Raw genomic sequence first — 18,275 nt, forward strand, 5'->3', positions numbered from 1 at the left:
AATGCGCACAGAGCGAAACGGACACAGTGCGAAACGGACACAGTAAAAAACGGACACAGACCAAATGCGCACAGAGCGAAACGGACACAGTGCGAAACGGACACAGACCAAATGCGCACGGACCAAATGCACACGGACCAAATGCGCACACTGCACGTGCGCACGGACCAAATGCAATCCATGTACATTGCAAGCAGAGTAAAGTCCACATAGGTTAGCGACTTGGACGGGGTGGGTGCGGAAGGGGGGCCGAAGGCCCCCTTGCACTCCCCCCCGCGCGCGCGCGCGCGCGCGCGCGTGTGTGTGTGTGTGTGTGTGTGTGTGTGTGTGTGTGTGTGTGCAAAGCATTCACTGCATCACATGGGTTTGCGACTTCCGTGTATGCATTTGGTCCGTGCGCATGTGCAGTGTACGCATTTGGTCTGTGTCCGTTTCGCTCTGTGCGCATTTGGTCTGTGTCCGTTTCACACTGTGTCCGTTTCGCTCTGTGCGCATTTGGTCTGTGTCCGTTTGTTACTGTGTCCGTTTCGCACTGTGTCCGTTTGTTACTGTGTCCGTTTCGCGCTGTGTCCGTTTATTACTGTGTCCGTAAAATAAATTATTAAATTATAAGTAAATAAAAATTATTGTTAATAATAATTTTATAAAATTATTTTAAAATAATTTTTAGTTAATATAATTTGATCAAAATACTAGAATTAGTATTAATGTATCTTATTATATTTAATATAAATAAATATTAATTAATAATATAAAAAATAATAATGGCCATAAACCGTTAGTATTTACGTTGAAAAATGTTTTATGAACTTCTTTGGGACAGTGAAATTCGCTCTCAATTCCTCATATTTTGTTTAATAATAAATATACTATATTAACGGAGTCCCATGGGATTTCCGTTATCTCCAGTTGTGGCGGATTTGATTTTGCAAGAATCACGTATTTTGGACGTCTTTCGGACGTCCTATTGCTGTGATTTAACGGGACGTCCGGATAACGTACTTCGGATATCTCACGGACATCCGAAGGACGTCGTGTGTTGTGTGTGGGTTCACTCAACTTGCTGTGTCCGTTTATTACTGTGCGCATCTGGGACTCACTCATAACAAGTACCCATATCGATGAGTCAAATTGGCATAGCAGATAGAATACAAGGTTTGTAATCCTAAAGTCCCGGGTTCGAAACCAGAGGCAAGTAAGAATAAAATAAAATAATATAATTTAAATTTAATTAATTAATAAAAATTTGTTCTAAATTTAGTATGTACTGTTGATAAAAATAATTTAAAAGAAATAAATTTTTATTTTAAATTTTTATTTTGTCAATCATCTATCGAGGCTCCATGAAGCTTCTACTAATGATCCACGAAACGTCCGTCAGTCATCTATCGAGGCTCCGTGAAGCCTCTATTGGGTGCTTTCCATTTAGTGACACAATTTGACACGAGTCGACTCCTAGTGTCATTTCTGCTTTCCATTACATTTGTGTCGCTTTTTATCGATAACGCAAGTCGACTTCGAGTGACTCTGCTTAAACAATGAGTTGAGCGTGGTCAAGCGTGGTTAAGCATGGTTACTTACGACATAACCTAAAAATTGAAAAAATTCTTGCAACATGGAACCTAAAGTATGAAATATTTATATTTTTGTTTATTTTATATACATTTTATATATTTATATTAACAGTATTATACATCACATTTACTTACTTTTCTAATTTACAGTTAACTGGTGATCAAATAAGATGGAAATTTTAGCGCGTTAAAGAAGTCATATAATAAAAAAAGGGATCATAATCGTACTAGTGGAAATGCTCCAAAGGCTCTTGATGAATTTGAAGAACGAATTAAAGAAATATAGGTGATAAAGTGGTGATGCTATTAAAGAAAATTCTTTTAATTCACCATTATTAAAGCGAACTTCATTGAATCAATCACAAGAACAAAATATAATATTGTTAGAAAATGTTGATAAGCAAAAAAAATTAATGATATTCAGAACCAATATAAAATAAATCAAATGAGAAGCAATGACATACCTGAAATAGACTCAGAGAATATTAATATTGAAGAAACAATAAATAGTGGATAGAATAATATAAAAATAAACCAAGTAAAAAAACATACCGTACATGAAACAGGCTCAGAGAATGTTAATGTAGAAAAAAAATCAAATAGTGGACAGAATAATATAAAAGTAAACCAAAGAAGAAAACGTAGTGTACATGGAACAGGCTCTAAAATTGCTCGTACAAAATTAGAATTGGAGAAAACAGTGGTTAGAACATTTAAAAAATCATACAACAAAAATATGAAGATAGAAGAACGTCATGATGGAAATAAACATAAAAGAAAAATAGAAGAACTAGAATTGAAAAGGGAAAAAACAAAATTTAAAAAAGAAGAAAGTACTGTTACAAGAAATAAAATTCAATAAAATGATTAGAGCAACATCGAGAAAAAATTCGATTGAAAAAGAAAAATGTGATTTATTAAGAAATATGATTCAACTCCGAAGTATTTTTAATCAGAATTATAAACAAATGTTATTTTTGATTTATTTTTTATTTTAAAGTTTAAGATTTTTATTTAATAAAAGTTTAAAGTTTAAAATATTTCTGTTTATATTATAACTTTTTTAAATTTAGTTAAAAAGAGAACATTATATATAAAGTGATATAAAATGTGTTCAGTAATTTAATTTTTCTATATTAACATTTTCTAAGTCATTTATTTTTAAAAGTAAAAAAATATATTTTATCAATTAAACTAGATTGTGTTTAGACTAAAGAACTAGACTGAAGTTATGTGATATTACATGCTTATTTTAAAATTTAAAATAATATTACATTATGTTTATTAAATAAGTAAATGTAAATAAAATAAAAACAATTAATATAAGTATTGATAATTATTTTATTTCTTTCTTCTGTTCTTTTATTCTAAAATATTATATTTAATTATTAAAACTTTTATTTAAAATAATATATACAGATATACAGATATATACAGATATCTGTACATCAATTATGAGTATAAGTCTATTTGTTTTACATAAACGTCATAATTTAGATTATTACATGATTAATTATTACAAGGATACATTTCCTGAATAATAATGTTCGACGGTCCAGGTTTCCTGCGTGTGCATTTTCGTCTCTTTGCTCGTCATAGTTTTCTAATTCATTTTGTTCTAAGTTTTCTTCAATATAGAAATCTTCACCATTATCACCGTTATTTAAGCATATATTGTGAAGCACACAACATGCTATTATAATTCGAGTCATAAAATAAGTATCACGTAACGGTAGCTTTTGTAATTGTCGGAATCGACCTTTTAAAATACCGAAAGCTCTTTCAACTACGACTCGAGTTGCTGAAACTTTTCTATTAAACTCTATTTGTTCTATCGTAAGATTACCATTGTCCTTTAAAAGGAGAGACAATCCATTTCTTTGCTACCCCATTGTAACCTTTATCTCCTAATAAAAAGTATTATTTGGAAAAATGTGTTCTCTTTCAGTTCAGCAACGCGAAATAGTTCTGATCTTCTCAACATACGAACATCGTGAAAAGATCCTGGATCACCGCAATATATATTAATAAATTTCATGTTACTATCGGTAACAGTTTGTAAAAGAATAGAGTAACATTGCTTTCTATTAAAATATTGTCTACCATTTTCTTCAGGCTTATTAATATAGATATGTGAGCCATCTATGGCCCCAATACAGTTACGAATACCAGCTATTTCTTGAAATTTGCCAGATACTTTAGTTATATTATTTCCTTCGGGCCATGTAACAACTTCAGGCACTAAAGTAACTAGCCAATTAATAATTCGACGTATAATGCGAAATACAGATGATAATGATATGTTAAAAAGATTGGCTAATGTTCGATGTGGTTCTTTATTATTGAGGAACCAAAGAGTCATCAATAAACATAACTCTGCAGATTTTTTTTTTTCCATAATCATGTAATGGTATAAATCCACTTGTTTCTAAAGATTCTGTAAAACAAATATATGTAATTAATTTTACATTAGTTTATCATAATATAGCATTTATTATGATATTAATATAATATTAACAATTACCTAATAATAGATACACAATTGGACGAGTTAATCTAAAATCCTCCCTAAATTCTTCATTACTTTTTGCATGTACTACTTGAAGAAAATCTTCAACGCGTTGTCGTCTACGACCATTATTTAAAAAATGAAGAAGAGGAAACAATAAATCTTCTTCATAAATGTCGTTTTCCAAAAGTGGATTATAGTCGCTATCATCTGATGAACTAGTACTGCTGCTATCATCTGATGAACTAGTACTGCTGCTATCAGTATTATTATCATCACTGCTAGTACTGCAATTTTCCAATAAATCTATTACGTTATCAAATAAATTATCTTCCATCTGTTCCATCTCCCTGTTCAAAAAGTACGATATAAACTGATAGAAACATATAGAAATTTGATAGAAATTTAATATGATTTTATCTGAATCTATCGTTTTCTATCGGACACTAGATTTCCTGCCAGATAGAAAAGTTATAAAATTCTATCGTTTCTTATCGTATCTGAAATAAACGATTAAAACTTTATCTAAATACGACTACTTTTCTGTATGATCCTATCTACTTATCGTACTGAATATGAAAATTACGATTCAAGGTCTATAAGACTCTATATGAATTAATCTGAAATTGTTCCTATACGTTTCTATCAGATGTATTCCAATTTCGGCGGACATAAAGTTCTATCGTTTCTTATCGTATCTGAAATAAACGATTAAAACTTTATCTAAATACGACTACTTTTATATATGATCCTATCTACTTATCGTTTTGAATATGAAATTTAAGATTCAAGGTCTATAAGACTCTATATGATATAATCTGAAATTGTTCCTATACGTTTCTATCAGATGTATTCCAATTTCGGCGGACATAAAGTTCTATCGTTTCTTATCGTATCTGAAATAAACGATTAAAACTTTATCTGAATACGACTACTTTTATATATGATCCTATCTACTTATCGTTCTGAATATGAAATTTACGATTTAAGGTCTATAAGACTCTATATGAATTAATCTGAAATTGTTCCTATACGTTTCTATCAGATGTATTCCAATTTCGGCGGACATAAAGTTCTATCGTTTCTTATCGTATCTGAAATAAACGATTAAAACTTTATCTGAATACGACTACTTTTATATATGATCGTATCTACTTATCGTTCTGAATATGAAATTTACGATTCAAGGTCTATAAGACTATATGAATTAATCTGAAATTATTCCTATACGTTTCTATCAGATGTATTCCAATTTTGGCGGACATAAAGTTCTATCGTTTCTTATCGTATCTGAAATAAACGATTAAAACTTTATCTGAATACGACTACTTTTATATATGATCCTATCTACTTATCGTTTTGAATATGAAATTTACGATTCAAGGTCTATAAGACTCTATATGAATTAATCTGAAATTGTTCTTATACGTTTCTATCAGATGTATTCCAATTTTGGCGGACATAAAGTTCTATCGTTTCTTATCGTATCTGAAATAAACGATTAAAACTTTATCTGAATACGATTATTTTTTTATATGATCTTATCTACTTATTGTACGAAATATGAAATTTACGATTCAAGGTCTATAAAACTCTATATGAATTAATCTGAAATTGTTCTTATATATTTCTATCAAATATATTACCATTTCGGCGGACATAAAGTTCCCATACAGCACGAGGAGCTCCCGGGGAGCTCCCGAGGAGCTCACAAAATTTTTCATAAGCTTCATTTAAGCTTCCAAAAGATTCGCACGCAGCTGCTATGTCCGCTTTTGAGAGCTCCTTGAGAGCTTCACTTGAGCTCGCAGGGAGTTTATAAATCATGTTTTAAGAGTTCCCTGCGAGCTTCAAAGTAATTCCCGGGAAATTTCTATATAAGCTTTCCGGAAGCTCTTATGTCCGCTTTTGGGAGCTCCCTGAGAGCTTAGATTAAATTATCAGGGAGCTTATATAAAAGCTTCACGGGAATTATTTTGAAGCTCGCAGGGAGTTCTTAAAACATTATTTCTGAACTCCCTGCGAGCTTAAATAAAGCTCTCAGGGAGTTCTTAAAAGCGGACATTGGAGCTGCCGGAAAAAATTTTATTTTTATATTTTCTCAATTTTCGGAAGCTCTCTCTGAGTTGCGAAGGCCCACGAACTCTCTTCGTGTAACAAAAACAATATATATTACACTTTGCTGCTAGTGAAGTACTAACTGCTAGGTAAGCCGTGAGTGATGGTTTTCTTTTATAAGCCTTTTAGAGTAAATTTTCTCACGAGAAGGAAGAGCGCCGTGCCATCGCCTAGTGGCGATCTTGCGAACTACTCGCGGCTTATGACTATACATGCAGTACATTAATTTACCCGATATGTTCAATCTCTGGGAGTTTGTTTTGTCAAATTTTGTAAACTTCTTGAAAACTCAGCAAAACAAACTCCCTGGGAGCTTGTTTTGTCAAATTTTGTAAGGTTCTCGGAAACTCAGCAAAACAAACTCCCTGGGAGCTTGTTTTGTCGAATTTTGTAAGTTTCTCGGAAACTCAGGAAAACGAACTCCCTGGGAGCTTGTTCTGTCAAATTTTGTAAGCTTCTCGGGAGCTCAGCAAAATGAACTCCTTGGGAGCTTGTTTTGTCGAATTTTGTAAGCTTCTCGGGAGCTCAGCAAAATGAACTCCCTGGGAGCTTGTTTTGTCGAATTTTGTAAGCTTCTCGGGAGCTCAGCAAAATGAACTCCCTGGGAGCTTAATCGGAGCTTTGTGCTGTATGGGTTCTATCGTATTTTATCGTATCTAAATTAAACGATTAAATCTTTATCTGAATATGAGTATTTTCCTATACAATTTATATGGCTATCTTACTGAATATAAAAATTATGACGTAAAGTCTATATAAATTAATCTGAAATTGTCCCTATACGTTTTTATTAAAAATATGTTATATACTATAATAGTTTTCTATCATTGTCTATATAATTGAAGATATTTTAAACAGGGAAAAATTATTTCGCAATTTTGCCGAACATAACATTTTATCATTCTTTATCGTGTCTGAATCAAACGATTAAAACTTTATCTGAATATAGAATTATCTGAATAATTTATATAGACTTTAAGTCGTAATTTTTTTAATCAATAAGATATCCAGATAAGATAATATCCCCTACAGCATGAAATATTGCTGCAACGTTACAGAAATATTATTTTGCAAGATTGGAATATTGCAGAAAATATTGCTGCAATATTGCAGCAATATTCCTATGTCCGCTCTAAAACAATATTGTGCAATATGTCTGCAATATTTCTGCAATATTCCCCGTAAGATTTCTGTAATATTTCAGCAATATTGCTGCAATATTTCTTGTAAGATTGCTGTAATATTTCTGAAACGTTAATGCGCAATATGAAGGAAATGTTGCAGGTGGTTAAATTAATCAAATAATATGTAAGATGTGTATTATACGAAAAACGGAAAATGAATTTATTGTCATACCGTTACGGCACAATAATTAAAAAAATTATTAATTAAAAAAGTAATTAATTAAATTAACATACACCAACGGATATCGAATATCGTTCCATTCTAGATTTAAGTAAGCATTAAAATGAAGCAAGTCCAGAAAATGCCCATCCTGATCAATTTATACGCTAGAATTACACATGCATGTATGCTTCACACATGTTTAATTAATGTATTATATATATAAGTCAGAGTGAACATCTTCTGGACTTGCTTCACTCAATCTAGTATGGGACGCAACGCTGTCGTGATTACAGAATTTGTTGCACATCTATGTATCTTTTAGCTCTAATCTTACATAAAAATTTAAAATAAAAATATCCTGCTCTATTTTTTCCCTTAAAACTATGTAAAATATTACTTATTGTTAGTTCTAGATTAAGAAATACGAATTATACGGAAATAAATTTTGCACAGTTGCAATATAATATTGCCACAATATTGTGCAATATCTGTTAGGAAATATTACATTTGTAATATTGCTACAATATTGCACAACATCTGCTAAGAAATATTACATTTGTAATATTGCTGCAATATTGTGCAACATTTGCTAGGGAATATTATATTTGTAATATTGCTACAATATTTCTGCAATATTGGTTATATTATGCACTATTGCAATATTTCTGCAACGTTGCAGCAATATTTCATGCTGTAGGGGATAGGAAAGTATCCATATTCAGATAAAGTTTTAATCGTTTAATTCGGATACCATAAAGAACAACAGAATGTTCTGTCCGGCAGAATTATAAAATAACAGCACACAAAAAAAAGGTTGGTCCGGCGGACTAGACTAGTCAATTCTTATGTATTTTGACCCGCTGAATACGAATCCAAAGTCAAAATTGCAAAGTTAGCTCGCATTTCCTAACCTCAAAAAAAAATTTTTTTTTAATGTTGGCGGACCAGACTATATAATCAGTCAATCCTTATGTATTTTGACCCGCTGAATCCAAATCCAAGGTCAGAATAAAAGAGTTAAATATAATAGGAAAAGGGAGTGAATTTTCTACGCTATTCATTCACAGAAGCTCAGACATGTTATAAGTATTGAATTTTCCCCGGATAATGTGCTTACGCAAGCTTGCACGTTCCAAATTATACATTTAAGATCCAAGCTGCTTTTACAAGGTGTTTTTTTGAGGTTAGAAAAAATAAGCCAATTCAGCAATTCTGACCTTGAATTTCGATTCAGCGGGTCAAAATACATAAGGATAGACTACTCTGGTCCGCCGGACCAACATTAAAAAAAATTTTTCTTGAGGTTAGAAAAAATGAGCAAATTTAATAATTCTGACCTTGGATTTGGATTCAGCGGATCAAAATACATAAAGATAGACTACTTTGGTCCGCCGGACCAACATTTAAAAAAAGTTTTTTTGAGGTTAGAAAAAATGAGCAAATTTAGTAATTCTGACCTTGGATTTGGATTCAGCGGGTCAAAATACATAAGGATTGACTGATTATACAGTCTGGTCCGCCAGACCAACATTAAAAAAAAATTTTTTTGAGGTTAGAAAATGCGAGCTAACTTTGCAATTCTGACCTTGAATTCGGATCAGCGAGTTAAAATACATAAGGATTGACTAGTCTGGTCCGGCGGATCACTTTTTTTGTGTGCCTGTGATAATTGTTCCTCCTTGAAATATCTCTTAATTATTATAAAGACAACGATAGAAAACGATTATTGTTCCATAACATATATTTGATAGAAACATATAGGGACAATTTCAGATTTATTTGTATAGACTTTAAATCGTAATTTTTCTATTCAGTAAAATAATTAGGTAAGATCATATAGGAAAGTATCCATATTCAGATAAAGTTTTAATCGTTTAATTGAGATACGATAAAGAACAATAGAATTTTATAAATTTTCTATCAAATTTCTATATATTTCTATCATTTTCTATCCAACTTTTTAGTTAGTACGCGGCGCCGCCGATAGGCTGGTAGGCGATTACTCTCTCGTGAGTCAAATGCAGCCGACCCGCTATATAAAGACCACCCGCAATACGATTAAGACAAGCAATAATCAGTTTCTTTTGCTACGAGAGGACGATGTGCAAGACGACTGCCACATTACTTTTATAATTTACTCATTTTAATTGAGTAAACGATTCTGTACAAAAAAAGTAAAACGTTTACATTTTTTTAACTAGATTTACGATAGGTAATCTATACGAAAACTACGATAAAGAAAGATAAAAAGTCTATCATAAGTTTCAGATAAGCAATCTAATATTTGCGAACCAAAAACACGATAGAATACGATTAATTTATATAAAACATGACGATAGAAATTGATTAAAAACGATAGGTAATCTATACGAAAAATACGATACAGAAATATAGAAAGCCTATCGTATATTTCAGATAACCAATCTAATATTTACGAATCAAAAACACGATAGAATACGATTAATTTATATAAAACATGACGATAGAAATTGATTAAAACCAATAGGTAACTATATGAAAAATACGATACAGAAATATAGAAAGTCTATCGTATATTTCAGATAACCGATCTAATATTTACGAACCAAAAACACGATAGAACACGATTAATTTATATAAAAAATGACGATAGAAATTGATTAAAAACGATAGGTAACTATATGAAAAATACGATACTTCTAAATATAGAAAGCCTATCGTATATTTCAGATAACCGATCTAATATTTACGAACCAAAAACACGATTCAATTAGATAGAACTTTTTCTTATCTGATTCTATCGGATTTTTTGAGCAGGGCTGTTAAAAAATGTTATTTATTATTAAATTATGTACGTTTAAATATATTATTTTATTTTAAATCTCTTCAATTTTTTAAATAGGCGCAAGATAAATTTAATTTATCATTAAAACATTAACATTCTTGATATTAAAAATTATTTTAATGGTATTAATAAAAATTTGTGTCTTAACAATATTGAGTTACAATGATAAATTAATTTCATCGGAACCAATGCTCTAACAACGAAGTTTGGCTCTTACGCTTATTTATAAAATTTAATATAAAAAATTTAATATATTCTTTTGTAGGAACCTTTACAATTCTTATAACCTCATTATTTTACGTAAAAATAAATATTTTAATTACGCGCCCACATATACATTATATAAATAAACACACACACAGACATAAAATATAATTACTATTAACGTACCTTTATATATTTAAATCTGCAAATTACAGTTTTTATATGTACTAGAACACAACATTGCGCGCGCTTCCCCTGGCGAAAATAGAGTGTTTATTAAAAATTTATAAGATGTTTGCTTAAAGTCGAGGAAATGTTTTAATTAAGCTTTAAAACATTTATTGAATTGTTTAGGAAATAGAAATTTAAACATGGAATTGTTTATCAAATGTTACAGTTATGTTTGATAGACGTTCGGAAAGTGTTGTGTAGTGCTGTAATGTTTAAGACATGTTTAAAAGATGTTTTTACGATATTGTGCAGAACATTCCTTAAACATTATGAAAACACCACATAACATTTCCCGAACCTTTATCAAACATAGCTGTGAACATCTCATAAACAATTCCATGTTTAAATTTATAGTATTACTTTTCTAGTATTTATATAAAAATGGTATAAAATCCTTACAGCTTAAATTTATAAATAAAAAGTACATTACAATATTATATATATTAAATAAAATATATTTATTACATATTTGTATATATTGCACATACACAATTTACGTAAATATGGTGGCTACCGTATGCCACGATACGCATAGCGGAAAGTGAATCGTCCCTGTGGAGTCTACTTTTATAAACTATACGGTGTGAATTTTCTTGCGAGTGAAGTGGCATCGTGCCTTCGTCTAGCGACGGTCTTGTAAACTATTCGTGGCTACTAACTGTTTAAAACATGTTTTACTAGTGTTTGATTGAATGCTTAAAAAATATCTTTATGTTGTAAAGATGTTTATTAACTGTTTATAAACAGAAATGTTTGATAGATGTTGAGAGATTGTTTTAATGTACGCTGAAATTAATGTTACATAACTGTTTTCAAAATGTTTCTTGTAAAGAGTTTAAGTGCTATTTAATGACATATCCTTAAACATTTCTATAAAAGTTTTCTAAATGTTTGTAAAATGTTGTGTCAGTAAAAGATTATCTAAGTGTTTATAACGTGCTTCTAAACAGCGTAAACATTAATAAAACTCTTCATAAACAATGTAAACATCGACAAAACTCTTTATAAACAGAAATAAACACACTTTTGCGATAAAAATTTTCGTCAGGGTCGCGCGCGCCACTTAGCATTTTTATATTGAACATTGCACTTATTCTTCTTCTGTAATATTACTCTCACACACTTTATTATATTTAATGCCCTTCTCTATCTCACGCTCCCTTATTCTCCCTTCTCCCTCTCTAAATTATTAATTATATTATTAATTATATTAATTATATTATTTTCATATTGTTCAATATTACTCTTACACACTTTACTTTTTTATTTAATTCTCTTCTATATCTCTCACGCTCTCTCATTCTCCCCCCTCCTCCCCACCTCTCTCTCTCTCTCTCTCTCTCTCTCTCTCTAAACACAAATTATTAATTATATTATATTTGCATGTTTCTTAATATCATCTCTTACACACTTTACCTCCATACTTAATCCCCTTTAAATAAATTAAAAATTATAATATATTATATGTAACGTTACCTGTTAATTTTCAATAAAATTTCAAAACTCACTTTCTGGCTTTCTTGTTTAATCTCTCTCAATTATAATTTCCTTTCATCTAATCTCTTTCTTTTTCTAATCTCTTTCGATAAAACTCACTATCGCTCTCTGACCATTTCAACAACTTCTGACAACAAGCATCCAACAACTTTAAAATTAAATTTTTTAAATCTTATGCCTTAATAATACAACATTAAATTTAAATTTTTAAATAAATTAAAATTTATAATATTATACGTAATGTTACCTGATAATTTTCAATCAAATTTCAACACTTTCACTTTCTGGATTTCTTTTTAAACTCTCTTGATCTCAATTCTTTCTCTTTAATCTCATTCCTTTTCTTCTATTAAAATACACAAAATGTCAAAATAATTAAAACGCAAATGATATTTAATGAGAATAATAATAATTAATAAAAATTGATAATTATTGAGAATGATAATTAATAAGAAATGAGAATTAAGAGTTTAAGATTCCTTTTTTTCAAAATATTTAAAACGCAAATGTTACCTTCCCGAAATCTCGCACTCTCTCTCTCTCTTTTTCTCTCTTAATAAGATCTTCAAATTTACTTAATTTCTCTCTCTCTCTCTCTTTCTCTCTCTCTCTCTCTCTCTTTCTCTCTCTCTCTCTCTCTCCTCTCTCTCTCTCTCTCTCTCTCTCTCTCCTCTCTCTCTCTCTCTCTCTCTCTCTCTCTCTCTCTCTCTCTCTCTCTCTCTTTCCTTCTCTCTCTCTCTCTCTCTCTTCTCTCTCTCTCTCTCTTTCTCTTCTTCTTCTACCTATCACTTAATTCTTGCAATTTTTTAAACTTTTTATTTTTTATAAATATCTATATAAACACTGGCGCAAAGAAAACGAGACAAAAGTTTTGACCGATTTTTAGGCAATCTTCAAAGTGATGCAACTTTGCGAAAAATCATCTAAATTACATGTACTTTTTTTAAATTAAAGGGCAAAGACTCTACTTTCAGAATCCCTAGGTGAAAGTTTGATTTGTTAAGTGCTAATATAACATATAGTATTGCATTGAGTAGGCAGTCCTCAACTACATATCTCATTGGATACATTACATTTTTTTGCAGTGTATATATGGTTTTACGTCCGTATCAGCTATATTAATTTATTTTGAAACAGCTATAAGAAAATCAATATATCTACCAGTTTGGAGTCAATGTTAATTACAACCAAATGATATATTGATTTTCTACCCCTGACATTCATTAATATTATGTAAATTTTTATTTCTATTTTCTGTATATACCTCTTTAATATTTCTTTTTTTCTGTTTCTTACTCTCTGCTTCCTCTATTTCTTTTTTTCTTTTTTTAATATAATGTTTATTTTCTTTAACCTTAAATAAAAACATTTATATATGTTAAAAATAAAAACGCAATTAAGTCATTAAAAATTCAAAATTTTGACAAAACAAGCTTTACAGCTTTTTAAACAATTATTAAATACCTATCTCGTCTTTCTTCCTTTTTTTCTCTCCGCTTTTTTATGAAATGTCTTAATGTTTATTAATTTAAAAGAATTATGCTTTTGAATCTTTTCTCTCTTTCTTTTTTTCTCTCCTTTCTTTATCTTTTTCTCTTTCTTTAATCCTCTATCCTTTATCTTCTGCAATTTTGAATAAAAAACGTGTAAGTATAATTTTATAAATAATTACATAATATTATATAAAAACATTTTTATAAAAAATTATTATTTACTTAATTATTTTAAATTTTATTTTTATTTTTTGTTTTATCTCACGCTCTCTCACTCTCCTTTTCTCCTTCTCTCTCTTTCTCTCTTTCTCTCTCAACACCAATTATTAATCATATTTTTATGTTGTCTATATCTATCCTCTATCTTCTGCAATTTTGAATAAAAAACGTGTGAGTGTAAGTTTATAAATAATTACATAATATTATATAAAAACATATTTTAATAAAAATTATTTACATATTTTTTTAAACTTTTTTTTATAAATACACACACACACACATATATGTATGTATTTATTTAAAAAAAGTTAAAAGAATTAAGTAAATAATAATTTTTAATAAATATATTTTTATATAATATTATGTAATTATTTATAAATTTACATAATTTTACACACACACACACACACACGCGCGCACGCACAAATATACCACACACAGAAAAAAAATATAGTCATAATATATGTAATTGCGAGCTGCTAACTTACAATAATATTTACTGTTATGCTCTAACACTCTTCTTTTTCTTCTTTCTTACACTCTCTTTCTCTCTCTCTTTCTGCTCCTTCTTTCTATAGAAGTCGCTGTTTCTCCTTCTGTTTTCTTTTCTGCTTCTTTTTTCAACAGAAGTCGAAACTCTCTTTCTCCTACAATCTATTTCCTTTCCTTCTTTTTTCTAAAAGATTATAAAATTTTAAAGATATTAGTGTTATTTCCTATATATATTACATTATTACTTAATATATCTTAATATTATATAAAAACATATTTTAATAAAAATTATTTACTTTTTTTTTTAAACTTTTTTTTATAAATACACACACACACACATATGTATGTATTTATTTAAAAAAGTTAAAAGAATAAGTAAATAATAATTTTTACTAAAATATATTTTTATATAATATTATGTAATTATTTATAAATTTACATAATTTTACACACACACACGCGCGCGCATACACAAATATACACACACAGAAAAAAAATTAGCCAATAATATATGTAATTGCGAGCTGCTAACTACAAAAATATCAATACAATAATATTACTGTTAGCTGCTAAACACTTTTTTTGCTTGTCATTCTTCTAATCTCGTGTTCTCTCTCTCGTCCTCTCGATTGTTTCCTCTCCTTTATCAGAGGAGATGGGAACGCGGTGTTGTGTGGCGCGACCAATTCTCTCCCTCTTCTTTTCTGCTATCTCTTTCTCAAAAGTAGAAACTCTCTCTTTCCCTACCAATCTATGTTCCTGTTTATCCTTCTTTTTTTCTAAAAGATTATAAAATTTTAAAGATATTATTGTTATTTCCGAGAGAGAGGATTATATTATTACTTAATATATCTCTTTATTACCCTGCTAAAAACGACCAATTAAAACCACTTAGTACCGCATTTAAATTCGTAAATTTCACTCGTTATCAATGCGGATTTAGTTGGTTAAATCGGACGCCCGATTGAACTTCAATCGGTTTCAATATCAAGTGAATTGGGATTGGATTCTATATGGTACTTCCGGATTAATTTTAATCGGGTGTTATTGGATTAAATTGTTGAGTTGATCCTGAATTGCATTGAATATGGTCTTTCCGAATTGACTTCAACTGGGCGCTATTGGTTTTGACTGGACAAGTATTTTCAACATTTTGAATTGGACTGAATGTGATATTTCCGAATTTAGTTCAATCGGGCGCTATGGGTTTTGATTTTTAGATTATATGCACAGTCTTGACTTGGATTGAATCTGGTATTTCCGAATTGATTTCAACTGGGCGCTATTGGTTTTGACCTAAACAAGTATTTTCAGCCTTCTGAATTGGACTGAATGTGATATTCCGAATTTAGTTCAATCGGCCACTATCGGTTTTATTTTTTAAATTATATGCACAATCTTGACTTGGATTGAGTATGACATTTCCGAATTGACTTCAATCGAGTGATATTGGTTTGGATTGTACACATAATTCCAAAATTTTGAATTGGATTGAATGGGGTATTTCCGAATGTAGTTTAACCGGACACTATCGGTTTTGTTTGTTAAATTGTGCTTAAATTTTAATTGGATTAAATACGGTATTTTCGAAATAACTTCAATCAGACGCTGTCGGTTTTAATTGTTAAAATATTTTTACTATTTTTACAATTTTGAATTGGATTGAATGTGGTTTTTACAATTTAATTTTAATCTAACGCTATTTGTTTCAATTGTACAATTCTACCTCCATTAAAATTGTATTTTTATGTTACCTTTATTTAGATGCTGTTAGTAGTTTAATAACTTTATGGTTCTTTAAAATTATAATTTAAATAAAATTATTGAATTACTCATAAACTTTTTTAATAAAAATTTGTAGATTAAGAAAACATTAATATATATTTTGTACTACGTAATAGAAATCAGAAAAAAATAGAAATAATAAAGACTTAAAATACATTTATAAGTTTTTATAAGTTAAAAGTAATATAAATGCTTACTTTTTAAACATATTTTAAATATATTATTCTATTGATAACATCTTTTTTCATAAAATTTCAAAGAAATTATTATTTTTATTGTAAGATAGTATAGAATTTTAGTGAAGATATAACACTACGACAAGATTTGTCAGTCTTTATTTTAAAGTAATGTATTTATCAAGCTTATAAAATGATGATTTAATAAACGTTATGTGAAACCATTATAGCTCCGTCAGTGGTATAAGAAAAAATAATTTTATTATACTAATTAGCAAATAAAATATTCAGTATATATATTCAGTACATACAAATAACATATTCAGTAATGTAATGTATCTAATGTTCATAAATACCATAAATCTGGAAGAAAGCTACTTTTTAAAGCAAAAAATTATTTTTTTGAATTTGCATAACCAGGTTCTTCTTGGGTTTAATAATAAAATTATTTATATTTATTAAACGAGTAAATAGTTTTGGATAAAAAATTTGTAGATATAAACGTTAGAATATTTTTTAAATTTACATTAAGTTTAGAAGCTTTAAAACATATATAATTAAAGAAAATTATAAATATTTAATATCAAGTGGGTCTCTCAGATGCCACCGCGGGTAGATTAAAACATTTTAGGTCTCACTTCTTACATTATTGTTAAAATATTACGTATAAGAGACTAATGAACAAAAAATATAAAAAGAAACTTTATTTTATAAATAAATACAATAATCATGTGTAATTAATGTACATAATAATTACAATATTGTATATTTTATGTATAATATACATTATTTATACATATTCATAATGTAATTAACATTTAATATTACATATTGTACAGTTAAACTATTTTAAACAGTTTTGGGAAACATATCATTGTATTTCAAAAGTATTTGGTAATTTGCATAAAAATTCAGATTATTAATGTTTACAGAAATATATTTTTGAAAGTACATCTGTATAGGAACAATTTTATAATTTTGAAAATCTTCGGTTCTAATTTTTTTTATGTGCGTTACAATAAAGGATCTTCTGAAAATGTAACAATTTTTGAAAGTGCAAGATAGCATTTGTTTTCTTTTTCTATAATATCTATTATCCGACCAAAATGTCCTGATTTAATTGTATCATTGTATCATTAGTACGTTTTACTTTTGTATATTTTATATACTATGGAAAACGTTACCGTTATAAATAATTTTTTAAATACACGGCAATATTGTCCATCAATTTTCTTGGAGTAGCTTGCTCCCGTAAAAACAACATCTTCACCACAATAAAAATAAGTTGACAAATTTTTATGCCTAAATATATCAGTACAATAATTTTTAATAATATTTGGACGAGTAATTAACATTTCCCTGTTTTGAAATGTAATTGTTGTAAGTGTTTCCTCGCTATTTGCTGATCCATCTTGTTAGGACCATTTATCAATTGCTTTAATTGAAAATATTTCCTTCAAACGGAAAAGTCGAATTGTTCCAAAGAGGACCAGTTTGCCTAACTGATTGTACAACATGCAATAAAATATGAACATTAAATGTCATACTTTCAACTCCGTAATAAACCTGATAATAACCAACAAACTTTAGGGCGTCATATTCGCATTGTACTAATTCTTTCTTCGGTGATTGTTGTTTTTAATAAAGTGTACAAAATTCTGACGAGTAATGAATAATGTTTAAGAACTGTATCATGAAAGGGCATATCGTCCAACATGGTAGATCTGGTGGGGATGGACATAAGCATGGACGACGCGTCGATTACAAACAATCCCTCCCGTCATCTCTTTTGCCATTTTTATCCCC

At 29.3% G+C, this 18,275-nt stretch overlaps 1 pseudogene; it reads right to left on the bottom strand.

Moving 5' to 3' along the window:
• Nucleotides 1-3,474: 3,474 nt before the first annotated feature.
• LOC118648161 lies at nt 3,475-4,622 on the bottom strand (annotated as a pseudogene).
• Between the last annotated feature and the right edge of the window lie 13,653 nt (nt 4,623-18,275).

This window comes from Monomorium pharaonis, unplaced genomic scaffold, assembly GCF_013373865.1.
Source record: "Monomorium pharaonis isolate MP-MQ-018 unplaced genomic scaffold, ASM1337386v2 scaffold_255, whole genome shotgun sequence".
Taxonomy (NCBI): domain Eukaryota; kingdom Metazoa; phylum Arthropoda; class Insecta; order Hymenoptera; family Formicidae; genus Monomorium; species Monomorium pharaonis.